The following is a 20,688-nucleotide window of genomic DNA, read 5'->3' as shown; positions in this document are numbered from 1 at the left end:
CTAGGGTTTCTTCTCTAATACTATATTAGTATTAATTGAACTAGGACTTCTTCTCTGATCTTATATTTGTTTTTATTTTCTACTGAGTTAGGGTTCTCTGATCTTATATTATATTTTTTTCCTACTGAATTAGGGTTTCTTATCTGATCTTATATTTGTTTTTTTACGTAATTAGCGTTTCTTCTCTCTCTCTCTCTCTCTCGCATTCCAACTAAGGAATGGGTCCTTTCCTTTTTCCCGTTTTCCCTTTTCTGTTATTTTTTTTTCTTGGGGAGATTGTGAGAAGTTTTTTTTTTGTCTGAATGCTTCCTTTCTTTTCCTTTTTACTCTAATTTGGTTTTGGTTGCTTCTTTGTTTTCTTTTTTTTCTTTTTTTTCTTTCCTTTTTTTCTAATGTTGTTTTTTTTATCATTATAAGCTTCTTTTGATGTTTCCCTATTTTTTCTTTTGCTCCTTTTCTCTATTGTGAAGTTCTATCATGAAAGTAGGTAAGGTTTCATCTTATGTTGGGTTTTTTTTTACTCAATCAGGGTTCTTCTCTGATCTCATGTTAATTTTATCATCGAAAGTTATTTTTATTATTTGCCTATTTTTCTTTTGGTCCTTCTCTCTTATGGCTCTGTTTCTTTCGACATAAAATGGGCATAAAACAAATTTTATGGCTATTTCCCCACTTAAAGATGGGGGCAAACATTTTTTAACACCCATCACATGTTACGTTGAAAGAAATAGAGCCTGTGAAATTTTGTTAGGAAAATAGGTTTGGTATCATCTGATATTGGGTTTTTTTACTGAACTAGAGTTTATTCTCTGATCTTACGTTCGTTTTTTATCGTAGAAAGTTTAATATTTTTTTTGTTTTCTTGTTTTGTTTTCTACTTTTCTTTATAATGTGAATTTTTGTTAGGAAAATAGGTTTGGTTTCATCCGCTATTGGTTTTGTTTTTACTGAATTAGGGTTTCTTCTCTATCTCATGTCAGTTTTTATCATATAACATATCACCAACGTGAACTCTCCTCATCGATGCAAAGATAATGCAGATGGTCGCACTGATGCCAATGGTCGCACTGATAAACAAAGAGTGTTTTAATAATTATATTATATATTTCTTCACGCCTTATAGCCCTTCCATTTATTCTTTTATGCCATTTTATTACTTTGGTCAAAGTTAACATAGATTCATTCGTGCTATTTGGACTTTTTGTTTTTGAATTGTTTACTTTCCAAAAGAAAAGAGATGAACATATCGAAGAATAAAGGATTCTATACTACTAATGCATTCCACTAATCTTCCTCAAGTCACTGTCTAATTTCTAAGAAAAATTGAGAGCATGAAATTATCTGCTTTCACCAACGTGAATTCTCAAAGAGATGAAAATAGCTGGTCACTCTGATAGTGTAACGCCCCGGATTTTTGGAAATAACAACTCGGTGCGTAGAAGAATATTTCATCATCTTTAAAAAAAAACTTTCATTATTCCCAAGATCTCAAATACAACAACTACGTTTAGAGGGTTTACAGAAATTAGGTCTAACTTATTACATCTTAATTCAAGACATAGTTGATACATATTTAAAACATATTTGTCCTTTAAAACAATTCTGGATTCAACTCTAGCATTCCTCATCTTTCATCTATACTTCACCTGGGGGTTGGAACAATAAAACAAGGAAAAAGAAAGGGGTGAGCTCAAATCGCCCAGTAGGGTATAAACAACAAGTGATGTAGAATTGTCAAGCTCATAAGAACATGATATTTTGCAGATAGGACATCTCACATTATAAACATGGAAAGAAAGAATAAGCACAACATACTTTCCAAACGTATAGAGAAAACTTACAGAACTTGATATCAAGAATTATATATATAGACTTCATTAAGCATAGATGCTTTCATTCATAGCCATATCTCGGCCCATTCATAGCCATACCTCGGCTCATAATCCTCTAGATTTACACTCTCTAGAGTCGTCTTTACCCACGTGCACATGGAGGACTATAACGCGTCCACCCGTCATCATATCATAACTCGGTCCATATTCAGAATTAGGGTATCACAAGATAAACCCTAAACATAAACATATCTCACGGAAACAAGTTTCGAGGATACAAATAGAATTATAGTTTTATCAGTAAAGTCATTTATCTGAAAGGAATGGGATCAGAAAGAAAGGATCCCCCTTGGATTCTCATCAGTTGTGGATCTCAGAATGATAGAAACTCTTATGGCAATTGCGTATAAAGAGAATCAAAGAATAGAAAATACTTTCATCCAGTATAGTAAAACAGAATCAAAGGAAGAAAACTCTTACATATAGCAAAAGAAAATCAATGGACGAAAATCCTTACATCAAATATAGCAAAAGAGAATTAGACGATAAGAAACCCTTACATCAAATATAGCAAAAGAGAATTAGACGATAAGAAACCCTTACATCAAATATAGCAAAAGAGAATTAGACGATAAGAAACCCTTACATCAAATATAGCAAAAGAGAATTAGACGATAAGAAACCCTTACATCAAATATAGCAAAAGAGAATTAGACGATAAGAAACCCTTACTTCTAGCTTTCCGATCACAGGTTTGTTTGAGCTTACACCTTGGAGTGGATAACCTGTAAATTTATTCTAATTTTATCAAATTCATGTTTTAAGGCAGTGTCTTTTCTGTCCAGGTAATGTCCATCTATGTCTAAAATAATGTTCCCTGTGTTTAGTGTTCTTTCTATTAAATTTTAAAAATCATGGGGCCCAGCATGGACCCTACATGTTACTATTCATGTGGATCCCACATGTTACTTATTCATGTGGACCCCACATGTTACTATTCATGTGGACCCCACATGTTACTATGCTCAGCAGTTCACCATTCTTTGATTTAGTTTATTTCTTGGCTACTATGCGCAGCAGTTCGCCTTTCTTTGATTAAAGTTTACTTTACGGTTACTATGCTAGCATTTCACCGTTCAAATAAGATGGGCTACTATGCTCAGCAGTTCACCTTTCTTTGATTAAAGTTTACTTTACGGTTACTATGCTAGCATTTCACCGTTCAAATAAGATGGGCTACTATGCTCAACAGTTCGCCTTTCTTTGATTAAAGTTTACTTTACGGTTACTATGCTAACATTTCACCGTTCAAATAAGATGGGCTACTATGCTCAGCAGTTCGCCTTTCTTTGATTAAAGTTTACTTTACGGTTACTATGCTAGCATTTCACCGTTCAAATAAGATGGGCTACTATGCTCAGCAGTTCGCCTTTCTTTGATTAAAGTTTACTATACGGTTACTATGCTAGCATTTCACCGTTCAAAATAAGATGATAAAACTTGCATAATCTATAGCGAGTTATCGCCTCTTATGCATGCTTTATCCTATTATTTACATAGGTGGTAGAACCAACCATATTAAATACTTTAACTATCTATATGAAAGACTTACAGAACCAACCATATTAAATACTTTAACTATCTATATGAAAGACTTACCTTGGTAGTGATGAAGTGGATTTCCTTTTTCTTCTCTTCTCTCTTTTTTTTTCCTCTCTCTCTTACTCTTTCTTCTTTCTCGTTCTCTTTTCTCTCTCTCTTTCCTTTTATTTTTTTCTTCTTCTCTTCCTCTATTTATAGGTATTTTTTTCAACTACCGTCTTAAATTCACAACTACTCATTAATGATAGTGGTTGTGGAGTGACCCGCTTAATCAATGAGTTAATGAAAGTGGTTGCGGTGTGTCCTTCTGGTAGTGGTTCCCACTAGTGATGGGTCCCGCTGGCGTTGGGTCCCGCTATTTGTGGGTCCTGCTTGTCGTGGGACCCGCTTGTGTGGGGCCCGCTGATGTGGGGCCCGCTGATGTGGGACCCGCTGTTGGTGGGACCCGCTTGTGAATAGTACTCGGTGGGTCCTACTGTGAATAGTAATTTTGAATATCTTATCTCAATAGTGAACTTGCATAGAATTTCTGCATAGTAATCTTACGTAGTATTTCTGCATAGTAATCTTGCATAGTGACTATTGTGAATAATAATTATGAATAGTGACTATTGGTAATTTTTTTATATGTGTAAGTATCTACTCATTTTTAGTTGACATTTGGGACGGTGGTTTAGTGGTAGGAAGCCGTTCAATCCTCGCTCAGCGTTGGGTTCGAATCGCGTACGCCCCGTTATGCCAGATGTCCTCATGCCCGATTAACTCGGGGAAAAATGAGTAATGGCCAATGATTACCCACCTATGAGGCCATTTTTATTTATTTGTATATATATATATATATATATATATATATATATATATATATATTTACTGGTTATTACAGATAGCCCCAAAGCTTAGCTAAGCATCTCTTCGCTCTGATCTTGGTATCCAATTTTTTCGTAGGGAGATATCTCACCTTGTGAAACCTGACTAGAGACAATCTTTTCATGTAGACACATTAGCTTTGGTAAAATTTCTTGATCACCATGTTTGTATTTGGCTTACATTTTTTTTTCAATTTTTGATTTGTTGTGGTGATTCTGATGTAAAATGTTTATGGACTTGTATTGACTTGTAGGTCAAACAATTAGAAGCACATGGGATTCCATCGGAGCAAGCGGAGGTGATAACTGCAGTTATCATCAATGCTTTAGATGACTGCTGGGACAATGTAGGTAAATCTTATGGTTTGAAAGCAGAGATGCAGCTGGTAAGTGTTTCTTGTTCAATTTTATTCCATTTGGTTTTTCCAAGTAATCTTGGTTTATAATGCATATTGTCGAATGCCATTGTTATTATTAGATAGCTTTGAATATACAATGCATATTGTCGGCCAAAAATACTTATCTTTCACTAGTAAAAAAGTTTGTCTCTTCCGAAATGTCCTCCCAAACCTCCCGAATGTAGCTCTTTAATAACATACTCTCTAAGGGAGCATTTTGGAATGCATAAGCGACTCTCCTTAAAGAAAAAAATCATCTTGAAGAAGATAATCTTCATGCTTCCCTTCTTTGCAAAGCATCCAAATTTCACCAAAGTCTTCATCGTTAGCATACATGTCTCGAATGCCATCAAACCCTTCAAGTTGCACACTCAAGGAATTAAGAAGAGCTACTCTTCTACTAAGAGCATCCGCCACTTGTTGCACTTTCCACTCTTGTGCTTTAATTACAAAAGTATATTCTTGAAAGAAAGAAATCCACTTTGCATGTCTTCGATTTAGGCTTCCTTGATTATTGATTTGCTTGAGAGCTTCATGATCGGCATTATAAATAAACTCCCTTTGAACAAGATACGATCGATAATGCCGAAGTGCTTGAACAATGGCATAAAATTTCACATCATAAGTAGAGTACTTCTCTGCTTCATTGAGTTTTTCACTAAAGAATGCAATGGGATGGTCCTCTTGGCTAAGTACTCCGCCAATGCCCACAAGAGAGGCATCACAATCAATCTCAAACATCTTCTCAAAGTCTAGCAAAGCAAGCACAGGAGCACTAGACAAATTGTTCTTTATAAGTTGAAAACTTTTTTCAGCCTCCATTATCCACTTGAACCCATCTTTCTTCATGCAATCCGTCAAGGGGCTGATATAGTGCTTAAATTTCTTATGAATCGGCGATAAAATGAGGCCAATCCGTGGAAACTCCTCACTTCTTGCAAGCTCTTTGGAATTGACCATTCTTGGACAACTTTGATCTTCTCATCATCCATTCTAATCCATGTTAAAGTCAAAACAAAGCCTAAAAAAGCTAGGCTAGTTATCATGAAAGAATTTTTGAGGTTTACATAGAGTTTTTCACCTCTAAAGTGGTTAGAACAACCCTCAAATGATCTACATGCTTACTTTTATCATGACTATAAATAAGAATGTCATCAAAATAAACAATAACAAACTTTCCAATGAAAGGGCGAAGGACTTGATTAATTACCCGCATGAAGATACTTGGAGCGTTGGAGAGACCAAATGGCATAATAAGCCACTCATATAAGCCTTCACATGTCTTGAAAGCAGTCTTCCATTCATCACGCAGCTTGATTTGAATTTGATGGTAGCCACTTCTAAGATCAAGCTTGGAAAATATCTTTGCACCGGCAAGCATGTCAAACATATCATCAATTATTGGAATAGAAATCGGTATTTGATAATGATTAGGTTAGTGGAACGACTATCCACACACATACGTTGTGTTCCATCTTTCTTTGGAGTTAGTAAGGCCGGCACCACACAAGGGCTCAAGCATTCTTTGATGTAAGGATCGAACCACTATAATTCTTGGCGTTCATCTTCTTCTACTTCCTCCATCCTTCTCTCCTCTAATTGGTAACATCTTTACTTTGCTTTGCACTTTACTTCAAAGTTAGCAATGGTTAGTTATTTTTAATTCTTAATTGTTTGCTAAAATTTTTATAAACCTAATTCACCCCCCTCCTCCGCTCTTGGATTGTCTATTAGGAATTAGTATCAGAGCTCAAGGCTCTTACATAGATTTTTTATTTTTGAAAATTATTACAAGAGAAAATGATGGAGCAAACTAAAACCTCTACATCTACACTCATTGCCTCTTCTGGATATGCCAAAGGGCAATCCGTTACTAGATCCCCATTTTTTCATTGTTGAATACAAGAACCGGAATTAAGGAAGCATCCTTAAATTAGACTTATGGATAGTAAAGGAATCTCTTTAATCTAGTTCTTCATAGACAATAATACTCAAAAGCTTGAGATAGACCATACAACGCTTCGCTCCAGGCACCTAAAAGCATGATCAATCTCTAATCAAATTGATTCTTGAATACGATTAACCGGAATTGAGGAAGCATCCTTCAATTAGATTTATGGATAGTAGAGGAATCTCATTAATCTAGTTGTTAATAGACAACAATCCTCAAAAGATTGGGATAGACCATATAATGCTTCGCTCTAGGTACCTAGAAGCATGGTCAATCTCTAAATGGATTGTTGAATACAAAGAACCGGAATTAAGGAAGCATCCCTTAATAATGAAAAGAGGAGAGGAGGATTCCCAAACCCTGTAGCTACCTATTACCAATTTTGTAAAGGAAAGTACAAAAAACTATAAATATACCTAGTTTATAGGTTGGTGCTGCTCCAAATCCTATGACATTCGGCATAACTCCGGCGCTCAGTGGTATATCAGAAGAGATTTCGGCATATATTGGTTAGGACTAGTTTCTGAAATGTCCCCAAGATTTCTCTCTCTAGGGTTTTCTAAAACCAAATGGAAAAGAGGTGTGCAAAGAGGGAGGGGTGCTAAGGGCTTAAAGGAGTGTAGATAGCAACTAAATGTTAAAGGGGTATAAATATTAAAGAGGGGGCGTGAAAACCAGAGCAAAAGTGGAGGAGTGAAAAGGAATGAAAATTGAAGGAGGGGAAAGCCTCCTTTTATAGACTTTGGTGGAGCTTATGGGACCACTAAAAAGTGGTTTTTGTTAGCGTATGTCGGGTTTCGGGGTATCGGAAATGGTTTTCGGGTTTCCAGGACTGGATTTCAGATTTTGGGAATATTGGGTAGTTTCAAAACAGTTGTTTGAACCAGAACTGATTTCCAGTTGTCACAAATGGTCCCAAGCAGTAAAAAAAGTAACTTTTGGTAGTTACTTATGATTTTTGGTGACTGAAATGTGGTCAATTGCTCTGGCTTGCTAGTCAGTGGTTTCTGGTTTACAAAGAAATGTCCTTGGTAGCAAGATTTGATCTTTCGTTCCTAAGGAATATTTCTTCATAACCGAGGGTAGTTTCTAGTTCCCATAAAGTGGTTTCTGGTAACCGAAAGTGTTTTATGGGTCCTCGAAATGGGTTTCAGGTCCTTGGAAAGTTGGCTTCAAGTTCCCGATTTTTTGTTTTGGTTTGTGGGTTGCTTGACAAGTAGTTTTTTGCTCTGGGAAGGTTGTTCCTGGTAGCCAAAGTGGTTTCTGGTTACCAAAAGTGGTTATGGTGACCGAAAGGTGGTTCTAGTTCTTAGAAATGGCTTCAGGGAGAGCTTTTCCTTTGTGTTGGTGATTTGATCTTCAGGATGTTGTGTTTGCTATAAAAAGAGGGTGCCGAGCTATCGAGCTTTATTCATGGGACCTTTGTTTGACCAATTCAGGGTTCTTTCAGAAGGTTTTGGTGAACTCGGATGATTCTGGATGTAGGCTTGGTTGTAGGTGGTCTTGGGTATTGGGTGTCTTGGTTGTTTGGGTGACTTTGTGTTCTTGAAAACCTGGAGAAATGTTGAGAGAGACATCAAGGGAAAGACCTAGAGAAGCTTCGGGACTCATCATAGGATTCATCATCGAGAAATGTTGAGAGAGACATCGAGGGAAAGACCTAAAGAAGCTTCGGGACTCATCATAGGATTCATCATCGCAACAAACCTATCATTAGTCATGTCTTGACAAAATGGGGTGTCTACAAATAGCTATAGAAAAAATCTAATATCAACTCAACTAAAGAAGAAAAAAAACCTAAAGAATCCCACTGGGTCAAAAACTTCTAGAAGAATTAAGATAGACTTAGGTCGGCCCCACTAGTATGAATTACTACTTCTAACATACTATTCGGTGGTTGATCGTCCCTAGATCGTTAGAGGATTGGAGTGGCCTTAAGATTGCCGACCATTGTCGATTTCATATTTATCACAACGAGTTTCACAGGAAGGGTAGAGCTCTAGATGTTTTTAAGAGTAATTAGAAGCATAAGTCACATTTTATTTTGCTTTAATAGGCCGGATGAAAGGTCTTAGTTTTTTAATCGGATAACATAAGAAATGGCTGAAGTCTAGTTTTATGTGGAGTTAAAGTTGGCCGAAAGATAGAGATTAATTTTAGGAAAAGTAGAGAGACTTTTGCTCCAAAAGGAGGCGGAAAAGAGGCGTTAAAATTCTCCTTCCATGTGCCTATTTTGTAGGGGCAATATAAGAGAGAGAATTAAGATGGTTTTATGTAGAATGCAAATCAGACGTACGATTTTGATTATGAATTAAAGAGAGAGTTTCTTTCTAGTATTTCACATTTTGATGAAGAGGCATGATTAGTTTCCTGAAGGACAGGAGAATGAACAATAAATAACCACCAAACATCCTTGGGAAAGGGAAACTGAGGTCATTTTACTTTCACAAGAAAATACTATTTTGATGGCAACCAAACGAACTCCTAGTGGTCTTCATTAGAATGCTTAGTTGGGGTGACCTTTACAATGAGACAAGCAGAGTATTATATTGTTAGTAGGCATACTCATTATGTTACAATTAGTGGTTGTGCCCTACTAAAGATTTGCCATTTAATAGTTACGAAAGATGATATTTCCCAAAAACTCGCTAAATTTTGTAATATTTAAGAGAACAAAGAGAATCCCGGAAATCTACAAAATTTCAATTTAATATAATTTAAGAAAAAAAAAGAGTATAGAGAAACAAGCATACCTGCCTTCACCAACGTGAACTCTCCTCCTCGATGCAAAGATGATGTAGATGATAGCCCTGATAAACAAAGTGTGTTTTAACAATTATATTATATAATTCTTCACGCCTTATATCCCTTCCATTTATTATGTTATGTCATTTTTTTTTACTTTGGTCAAAGTTAACCAAGATTCACACCTGGTATTTGTATGTTTTGTTTTTAAATTGAGATGTTTCATATGGTGTAAGCCCTTATAGTCCCTTATTTTTCCAAAAAGTATTGTACTGCCCACATCATAGGATGATCCAAACCGTCCATGTTATGGAACACAACGTAAATAGGCTGTTCCCCAAAAAATATTTCCATAGGATGATCCTAGCCCTCTGATCTATAGAGGTTTCCATAATATGCAATTCTCCTCTAGATTGGAGGGTTGGGATCATCCTATAGAAATGATTTTTTGGGCCAACCTATTTGCATTGTGGCCGATCAGATGGACGGTTTAGATCATGCTATAGTATGGTCTGTACAGTACTTTTCAAAAAATACGGGACTATAAGGGCTTACACCATATAAAAACTCATTAATTGTTTACTTTCCAAAAGAAAAGATGAACGTATCCAAGAATAGAGGATTCTGCACTACTAAAGCATTCCTCTAATCTTCCTCAAATCAATGAATAATTTCTATGAAAAAATTGAGAGCAGGAAAATACCTCCTTTCACCAACGTGAACTCTCCAAGAGACGAAAATAGCTGATCACTTTGATAGCCCCAAAGCTTAGCAAAGCATCTCTTCGCTCTGATCTTGGTAGTTCCAAAATGAAATTCCTCGCAAACCCAATAATTACTATTTAATATTTAAAAAAATATGAGACTCTCAATAAACCTACCAGTGAAATTACTATTTAATATTTTTGGAAAAAGAGAGAGTACAGAAACATGTGTACCTGCCTTCACCAACATGAACTCTCCCTGTCCAATGGTCACTACTTTGATCACTGTAATAAATAAAGAGTGTTTTATTATTCCCAACACATTTTAACACACACACAGATGATATAGAGATAGATAGATACACACACCTTCGTTTGTTCCATCACTTACATTTTTTATTTTGGGATAATTACATTTACACCCCCTCTAGTTTCTGACACATCCACTTCAACCCCTATAGTTTAAAAAGTGGCAAAGACATCCCCTCTAGTTTCGTTTTGTTTAAGGTTTGCCCCTTTAGCTGAAGGTTCGTCCATAGATTGGAGGGTTAGGATGATCCGATGGAGCTGATTTTTTGGGCACACCCTATCTATGTCAGGACCCATCAAATGAACGCTTTGGATCATCCAAATAATGTGGGCCCATACCTGAACCCAAACACTACCAAACGCTTTGGATTCGGGTATGGGCCCACATTATTTGGATGCTCCAAAGCGTTCATTTGATGGGTCCTGACATAGATAGGGTGTGCCCAAAAAATCAGCTCCATCGGATCATCCTAACCCTTCAATCTATGGATGAACCTTCAGCTGAGGGGGCAAACCTTAAACAAAACGAAACTAGAGGGGATGTCTTTGTCACTTTTTAAACTATAGGGGTTGAAGTGGATGTGTTAGAAACTAGAGGGGGTGTAAATGTAATTATCCCTTTTATTTTTTATGTCATTCTATTAGACTTTTATGTCCCCAAGATTCATATCTGGTATTTGGACGTTTTGTTCTTGAATTGTGAGCTTTCATATGGTGTAAGCCCTTATAGTCCCTTATTTTTCCAAAATGTATTGTACGGACCACATCATAGGATGATCCAATGACCCCAGAGCTATCTTGATGGATCCTCAAACCGAGTCCACTAGGCCCACTAGCCTAGGCCTCAAAATTAAAAGGTACAAAAATAGAGTTGCAGTACATGATTTTAGGTCATCTTTTGGGACAAAACTGAATTTACTCAGAGCTTTAAACATATCAAGCCATACATGGTTGGAAAGATCTACGAGTTTACTTTCCAACGCAACAAACGGTTCGTAAATCTGAGTTCTGTAGAGGGAGTTAGTGCTATTTTCCTGAGAAGGGTTGAAGCTGCCTGCAACATACGAATTTCAGCAGTTTTGGGTTTCTTTTTACCTGCTGTCCAACCCATTATTCCAAACGTTTTTGGATAAGATTTAAGTTATTTTTTATATTATATTTATGCTTTATAAAGTTCCAAAGACCACAATTAAGTTTAATAAGATAGCCTTAAGTATTAATCAAAGTAACTTTAGTTTTCCTCTCCCTTCTTTCTTGGAACTTGTGTTGTCAAGATAGGAAATGTTGTTCAAGCCTTTGGAGATGCACCTATGGCTGGAGGGTTGTTCCATGCCTACTTAATTGTTTATTTGGGCTGTAGAGAAGAGACTTCTGCAGAGAATTTGATTCAAGTTTAGCCTTTGGCTTGTGAAGAAGGATTCCTTCTTGTATTATTTGCTCTTATCCCTTGGATGGATTCCTTTGATTGGCGGGTTGTTTCATCTTAGTTTTCACTTGCATTTCTTCCTCTCTTCTCCATTTGTTTGGTGTCATCCAAACCGTCCATTAGGGGTGCAACTCGGGTCGGGTCGAATCGGGTAGATGCCAACCCGAACCCGACCCTCGCAACCATTTGCTCAACCCGAACTCGATCCAACCCGAGTTCCAACCCGTGTTCAACCCGACCCAACCCGAGAATTTAAGCTTAAAATTTTTTAAAATTATTAAAAATGTCGGGTTCACTCGGGTCAGGTTGCCCAAGCCCTCAACCCGAACTTAACCCGGGTTGAGAAAACTTAACCCCGGTTGAGAAAACTCAACCCGAGCCCGAGCCCGACCTGAACTCAACCCAACCCGACTTTTTACCGAGTTGAACCCGCAGGTTCAGGTTGAGCCGCCCAAGTTGCACCCCAACCATCCATATTATAGAACACAACGTAAATAGGCTATTCCCCAAAAATTATTTCCATAGGATAATCCTAGCCATGTTGGGGGTAAAATTGGCACTCCCTTTTTATATTAGACACATGGCATGCACAACAACAAGTGGCAAACATGCTAAAACATGGCATCCACAGGGACACATGGCTTATACACTAAAATAAGGTGTAAGAACTCTAAGCCTGTAAAAGGCACCCTCTTGCTCAATGGTAAAGGTGACTCTTCTTCCCCCCATAAGCATTTTTATCTCCAATAGTCTTGCTTAGATATCTGTGATACCAATACCTGACTTGAGCGTCAGAGGGTGCCCCGAGTCCCTACTCCGGGGTCCTTCTAATGTTGTTTTCTATGAGCGCAGACACCCATGAATAGGAGCTCTACCAACCTAAGCTGCTGGTTTTGCCAATAACTCTCACCCGACCCCCGTATCCGGATTTTGGCATCATCAAGTCCTCTTATCTATAGAGGTTTCCATAATATGCAGTTTTTCTCTCAATCTGAGGGTTGGGATCATCCTATAGAATTGTTTTTTTAAGTACAACATATTTACATTGTGGCCCATCAGACGGACGGTTTGGGTCATGCTATATTATGGTCAGTACAATACTTTTTAAAAAAATACAGGACTATAAGGGCTTACACCATAAAAAAAACTCATTAATTGTTTACTTTCCAAGACAACCTCTACAGCTTGGATGGCTAAGATCATCCTATGGTAATGATTTTTTTGGGCGCAACCAATTTACGTAATGGCCCATCATATGGACGGTTTGGATCATCCTATAGTGTGGTCCGTACATTAGTTTTTGAAAAATAAGGGACTATAAGGGCTTATACGGTATAAAATCTCACTTTCCAAAAGAAAAGATGAACGTATCCAAGAATTGAGGATTCTGCACTACTAAAGCATTCCTCTAATCTTCCTCAAATTACTGTAAAATTTCTAGGAAAAAAATGAGAGCATGAAAATACCTGCTTTCACCATCGTGAAATCTCTAAGAGACGAATATAGCTGGTCACTCTGATAGCTCGAAAGCTTAGCTAAGCATCTCTTCTCTCTGATCTTGGTAGTTCCAAAAAGAGATTCCCCACAAACCCATTAAATTACTAATTAATATTTTTGGAAAGAAGAGAGAGTAAAGAAACATGCATACCTGCCTTCACCAACATGAACTCTCCATGTCCAATGGTCACTACTTTGATCACTGTAAAAAATAAAGACTGTTTTATTATTCCCAAAATATTTTAACACACACACACATAGATGATATAGTGATAGATAGATACACACACCTTCGCGTGTTCCATCACTTACATTTATTATTTTTTATTTCATTCTATTAGACTTCTATGTCCCAAAATTGCAGAATCAACTTTAAAATCAACTTATGTTTTTTATTTGTTTAATTTTCAAAAGAAAAGAGATAAACATATGGAAGAAGAGAGGATTGTGCACTACGAAAGTATTCCTCTAATCTTCATAGTTCCAAAAACAGATTCCTCTGAATCCCACTAAGTCACTTTCTAATATCTAAGGAAAAATAGAGGGTACAAAAAAGGAAAATACCTATTTTCACCAGTCTAAACTCTCAAAGACGAAAATAGCTGGTCACTCTGGTAACCTCAAAACTTTGCCAAACTTGAAACACATCTCTTCCTGGCTTTAATGGCAAAATATAAAGTTTTTTTTTAATGGGAATCGTCCTTTCATTTAGTTCATCGTCCTTTCTTCTCTTTTGATGACTGATAAATTACACTTACACCTCTACAATGGCAATAATGCCTAACATAGAAAAGTCATGGGATCTAGTTGATGACTTTATCTCTCTTTTTATGTTTCTATGTTGGGCATTATTGCTATTGTAAAGCTTTGATAGAGAAATAAAGCTAAATGGATAAAGAAAGGACTTGGAGTGGGAATTTCAAGGTAGCAAACGAGCCGTGCCGGCCCGCGGCCCGGCACGGCACGAAGTCGCAGGCCTGGTTGGGTGGCCCGGCGGGTCGACACGACACAGCCCGTTTGCCGAGGCACGGCCCGGCCCGCGAGCCCGGTTCCCCTTTAGAAAATGTATATTTTTTAGGAAAACCTGAAAATACCCCCCAAAAGTTGTTTCAAACGGCTAGTTTGGGGGGTATTTTCTTCCAAAACATATATTTTCATAAAATCTTGGAAATACCCCCCCAACAACTCTTTTTTGGGGGGTATTTTGGGAAGTTAAAAGCTCTTTACCAAGTTACCACTCCCCAACAACTAGTTTTTGAGGGTATTTTGGATTTTAATTTTTTAAATCTTTTACATTCCCTAAATACCCTCCCCAACAACTCTTTTTTGTGGATATTTAAGTCATTTCATGTCTTTTACCAAATTAACCCCCCCAACAACTAGTTTTGGAGGGTATTTTGGATTTTTATTGTTTAAATGTTTTACCTTCCCTAAATACCCTCCCCAACAACTCTTTTTTGTGGATATTTAAGTCATTTCATGTCTTTTACCAAATTAACCCCCCAACAACTATTTTTTGGAGGGTATTTTGGAAAGTCAAAAAATAACCCACCCAATCCTATAAATACAACTTTCCACCCCCTTCATTTCTCACCAAAGCTCACTCTCTCTCTATTATCTAAACTCTCCAATTAACTTATGTCTCTCCCTAATCAAGTTCATCCTCTCTCTCTCTCCCAATCAACTTCTCCCTCTCTCTCCAATCTACTTCTCTCTCTCTCTACTTAGTAGCACTAACTACTCATCAAGAGGGTGGCGAGGGCGGCGATTAGCTATCAACAAGAGGGTGGCGATTAGCTATCAACAAGAGGGCGGTGATTGGCGATCAACAAGAGGGCGAGATTTTGCTCAAATAAGTTGAGGTTGGTACCCATTTAAATATTTAATTGTAATTCTCCTTTCACTAATTTTTTTTAAACCTTTCTTAATGGCCGATTAGGAAGAAGTTTTCTACCCCAACATTAGCCACGACAGCAACGAAGTCATGGGCAATGATGACTTAATGGAAGCTTGTTTTGGAGGTCAGTGGAGTGAAGATAAGGTTGAATTTGAAGTCCAAAAGGAACCCAACCTTAGTGCTAGTGGGAGCCAAGCTCCTTCTCGCTCTAAAGTTAAAAGGGGTAGAACTTCAATTGTTTGGTCTACCTTCACTCGTGAAGAGATAAGATGTCCCGATGGAAAAGTAGAAGTTAGGGCAATTTGTAAACATTGTAAAAGGGATCTTAGTTGTAATGTTTCGAGTGGAACGAGCCACTTAAAAAGGCATGCTGACGCTTGTGATAAAAAGCATGGCCCGTTAGACCCTAAGCAAATCTAGTTCAATAGGAATATTTTCCTACTCTCATGATAATAATAGAAGAGAACTAGCCATATACGTTATATACTCCGAACAACCATTTGTTTTAGGAGAAGATAAACGTTTTGAAAAATATGCTAAACAAGCTTTAAATCTTGCTTTTAAAATGGTACCTAGAAACACTCTAAAATCAGACAGTTGTAAACTTTTTAATGAACGTAAACAACAACTGATTTCATATTTTGAAGGATTTAATGGAAAATTGCACTTACTTCCGATATTTGGAGTACCAAAAAGGGTTATTCATATATTTGTGTAACCGCACACTATATCAACTCTAAGTGGCTTTTAGAAAAAAGAATTATTAGCTTCAGTCTTATTGATTACTCACATACTGAAAATATTATATCAACAAATATTAAATACTGCTCGTGAATATAGTATTACAAAAAAAAATTATATAACTCTAGATAATGCTAGTAATAATACTTCTGCAGTAGAGTTATTAAAAACTGAATTGAAACCTATTTTAAGTGAAAAACTTTTTCATATTAGATGTGCATGCCATATTTAAAATTTGGCTGTGCAACATGGTTTAGCTCTTATTTACCCACAAATAGAAAATATTAAAACTTATATTACATTTGTCAATTCTTTAATGTCTAGAAGACAAGAATTTACAAAATTATGCAACACCTATGAAAAAGAATTTTCTAAACTCAAATTAGATGTTAGATATAGGTGGAATTCAACTTATTTCATGTTGAAATATTGCCTCCCATATAAAAATTTAATTCAATCATTTGGTAATGAAAATATACCTCAACCTCTCCGTTACACTGTAAGTCTCCCAGATTGGAACACTGTTGAGGGTTTCATGAGTTTTCTTGAAGTTTTTTATACTGCAACTAATGCTTTTTCTACTGTTTACAAACCAACCTCAAACATAATTATAAGTAACTTATATAACGTCACACTTACTTTAAAAAAAATAGAACTGAAAGACATCAACAAATAATTGAAGTCATGGAAGTTAAATTTAAAAAATATTTTAATGAAATTCCACTTTATATTCCTTCACTATAGTAATGGACCCTAGGTTTAAGTTACAAGGTTTAGAAGTCTTGTTAGAAGAGTGCAATAACAACCTCGGTAATGATCCTGAAGATTCACGGTATAGTATAAATGAAATTAAATCATTATTAAGGTCTATGTATCATATATATGAGGTGGAACATGGACAAAGAAGACTCAATTCTTCTACGAGCTCGGGGCCTAAAAATAATTTAATTTTTACTTTAATAAGCCTAAAAAGAGCAAAACCTAGTAGTGTTGGTGAAGCATCTTGCAATGAGTTATCATTGTATTTGGAAAATGAACATTATAGCAATCCCGAAGAATGGGAAACTTTTGAAATTTTGCCTTGGTGGAAAGCAAATGAGAAAACATATCCAGTGATATCCGTCATGGCACGTGATCTACTAACCCCTCCCCCCCGGTGTCTACAGTAGCATCAGAGTCCGCTTTTAGTGCATGTAACAGGGTTTTAGAAGACAAGAACTAAAATGTCATCAAAAACATTGGAAGTATGTGTGTGCTTGAAGGACTGGCTTGATGCAGATGCTAGGATACAAGGACTGGAAGGCTCAAGCTCATCATCTGAAGATTGAAGAAGGCTAAATTTAATTTAGAAGTTATTGTAATTTCAAAGTTGTATTTATTTTTTCTCTTTTCTTTCCTTTAAAGGGTTAGAGGCAAGGTTCTATGTCCTCCTCAACTCCTCTTTTCTTGTTATAATATTTGATATTAATAAAATTTAAAGGTGCCGCCCGGGTTCCTGGATAAATATTTCTGGCACAATCGATCTTTGTTTCTAAATTACTATTGTAAAGTAATTGTAAATGAAATTGACAAAAGGGGACCGACACCGAAATGACACTTATCCGAAACGGTATTTTATTTCGGCCTAAATTTTGGAATGTCAGGCGAAATTTCATTTTTTTCCGAATTTTCAACCAAAAAACCTATATTTTTTTTTAAATATTTGACCGAAATTTCGACCGAAATTTAATATTGAATAAAATAGACTTCTCTTTGTTGTACAGGATTTCGACCAAAAATTTGAAATTTCGGTCGAAATTTCGAAATTTCATGGGTCAAAATTTCAAAATTTCATGGGTTCGAAACCGGTACCGGAACCGAAATTTTAAACCATGTTTACGACAACAAGTTTCACAGGAAGGGTAGAGCTCTAGATGTTATTAAGAGTAATTAGAAGCATAGGCACATTTTATTTTGTTTAATTGGCCGAATTAAAGGTCTTATTTTTTTAATCGGATAACATAAGAAATGGCCGAAGTCTAGTTTTATGTGGAGCTAAAGTTGGCCGAAAGATAGAGATTAATTTTAGGAAAAGTAGAGAGATTTTTGCTCCAAAAGGAGGTAGAAATGATAGTATTTTGTAGGACTTTTTCTACTTTAAGGATCAAGTTTATAGAGCTTTGGCGTTAAAATTCTCCTTCCATGTGCCTATTTTGTAGCAATCATGGTTTTAAATTTCAACCGAAATTTCTAATTTCGGTTAACACCGAAACCTAAAGAGGCGAAATCTGAAATTGTCGAAATGTACCAGATTTCAGCCAAAATTCCTGAAATTTTGGTAATTTCGTCAAAATTTCTAAAAGACAATAATTTTAAATTCTTTCTAGTATTCCACATTTGGATGAAGAGGCCTGATTAGTTTCCTGAAGGAAAGTAGAATGAACAATGCATAACCACCAAACATCCTTGGGAATGGGAAACTGAGGTAATTTTACTTTCCTTTCAGAAGAAAATACTATTTTGATGGCAACCAAATGGGCTCCTACTGGTCTTCATGTGGAATGCTCAGTTAGGGGTGACCTTTACATTGAGACAAGCCGAGTATTGTATTGTTAGTAGGCATACCTCATTATGTTACAATTAGCGGTTGTGCCCGACTATAGAATTGCTATTTAATAGTTATTAAAGAAGATATTCCATAAACTCACTAAATTTTAATATTTAAGGAAGAGAATCCCTGAAATTTTGTTAAAATATTTCTATTTAATATAATTTAAGAAGAAGAGTACAGAGAAACAAACATACATGCCTTCACCAACGCGAAGTCTCCACCTTGATGCAGAGATGATGCAGATGGTCGCCCTGATAAACAAAAGAGTGTTTGAACAATTATATTATATAATTCTTCGCCCCTTATATCTCTTCCATTTATTATTTTATGTCATTTTATTACTTTGGTCATGAGTTAACCAAGCTTCATACCTGGTATTTGGACTTTTTTTTTTGAATTGTGAGATTTTAAATGGTGTAATCCCTTATAGGCCCTTATTTTTCCAAAAAGCACTCTACGGACCACATCATAGGATGATCCAAACCGTCCATGTTATGGAACACAACGTAAATAGGCTGTTTCACAAAAATTATTTCCATAGGATGATCCTAGCTGTATGATCTATAGAGGTTTCCATAATATGCAGTTCTTATCTAGATCAGAGGGTTGGGATCATCCTATAGAAATGCTTTTTCAAGCACAACCTATTTACATTGCGGCCCATCAGATGGACGGTTTGGATCATGCTATATCATGGTATGTACAGTACTTTTTAAAAAATACGGGACTATAAGGGCTTACACCATATAAAAACTCATTAATTGCTTAAAATATGGGTGGCAAAATTAGCAGATCCGGATCGAAACCGAACCGAAAATTCAGTTTCGGTTTGGCTAACCCAACCGATTCAAATTTTGGTTCGGTTTGGTTTGGGGGTCAAACTGAACCGAAACCAAATCGTTGTCCCCTATTTCCATTGATTATGTTTAAGGGGTGATAAAATTGGCCGAATTGAACTAAAACCAAGCCGAAACCGAACCGAAAATTCAGTTTCGGTTTGGTAGAACCAAACCGATTCAAATTTTGGGTCGGTTCGGTTTGGGGGTCAAACCGAACCGTTGCCACCCCTAGACCAAACCGATTCAAATTTCGGTTCAGTTCGGTTTGGTTTGGGGGTCAAACCGAACCGCTGCCACGCCTAGACTAAACCGATTCAAATTTCGGTTTGGTTTGGGGGTCAAACCGAACCATTGCCACCTCTAGCTTAAACGGTATAAAATCTCACTTTCAAAAGAAAAGACGAACGTATCCAAGAATAGAGGATTCTGCACTACTAAAGCATTCCTCTAATCTTCCTCAAATCACTGAATATTTTCTATGGAAAAAATTGAGAGCTGGAAAATACCTCCTTTCACCAACTTGAATTCTCCTAGAGATGAAAATAGTTGATCACTCTAATAGCCCAAAAGCTTAGCTAAGCATCTCTTCTTTCTGATCTTGGTTGTTCCAAAAAGAGATTACCCACAAACCCACTAAATTACTATTTAATATTTAAGAAAAAAAATGAGATTCTCAATAAACCCACCAATTAAATTACTATTTAATATTTTTGGAAAAAGAGAGAGAGAGAGTAAAGAAACATGCATACCTACCTTCACCAACATGAACTCTCCCTCTCCAATGGTCCCTACTTTGATCACTGTAATAAATAAAGACTGTTTTATGATTCCCGTCACATTTTAACACACACACACATAAGTAATAGATAGATAGATAAATAGATACAGACACCCCAAATTGCAGAATCAACTTTTGTGTTTGAATTGTTTAATTTTCAAAAGAAAAGAGATAAACACATGGAAGAACATTCCTCTAAAGCATTCCTCTAATCTTCGTAGTTCCAAAAATAGATTCCTCAGAATCCCACAAAATCACTCTCTAATATCTAAGAAAAAATAGAGGGCACAAAAAAGGAAAATACCTATTTTCACCAGTGTGAACTCTCAAAGACAAAAATAGCTAGTCACTCTGATAACCTTAAAACTTTGCGATACACATCTCTTCCTGGCTTTAATGGCAATATATAAAGTTTTTTTCTAAAAAAATAAATAAGGAGATAATATGTTTTGCATTTGCTAGGCTGTAAAGCAAAGCGAATCGTCCTTTGCTTTAGTTCATGAGAAAAAGTACG

At 36.4% G+C, this 20,688-nt stretch overlaps 1 protein-coding gene across 37 annotated transcripts in view; it reads right to left on the bottom strand.

Annotated features, from left to right (window-relative positions):
• LOC143857130 (disease resistance protein At4g27190-like) overlaps positions 1–20,626 on the bottom strand; it is a 71,405-nt gene extending 50,779 nt beyond the window's left edge. For 5 of the 37 annotated variants that reach the window (XR_013238453.1, XR_013238452.1, XR_013238451.1 and 2 more), the window contains exons 1-8: positions 20,479–20,626; positions 20,146–20,196; positions 19,903–19,993; positions 18,752–18,808; positions 13,481–13,531; positions 13,299–13,389; positions 10,098–10,382; positions 9,403–9,459 (exon numbers count right to left, since the gene is read on the bottom strand). The gene's annotated coding sequence lies outside the window, so the exon portion shown is untranslated. Of the gene's footprint in view, positions 1–1,436; positions 1,647–4,294; positions 6,062–9,402; positions 9,460–10,097; positions 10,383–13,298; positions 13,390–13,480; positions 13,532–18,751; positions 18,809–19,902; positions 20,038–20,145; positions 20,197–20,478 lie in introns of those variants that run through there. The other 32 variants (XM_077367432.1, XM_077367436.1, XM_077367428.1 and 29 more) reach the window with 31 other exon arrangements.
• Between the last annotated feature and the right edge of the window lie 62 nt (positions 20,627–20,688).

This window comes from Tasmannia lanceolata, unplaced genomic scaffold (assembly GCF_043159265.1).
Source record: "Tasmannia lanceolata isolate RefF3 unplaced genomic scaffold, GAP_Taslan_0.1 ptg000024l, whole genome shotgun sequence".
Classification (NCBI taxonomy): domain Eukaryota; kingdom Viridiplantae; phylum Streptophyta; class Magnoliopsida; order Canellales; family Winteraceae; genus Tasmannia; species Tasmannia lanceolata.
This window is presented reverse-complemented; position numbering and strand designations above follow the sequence as displayed.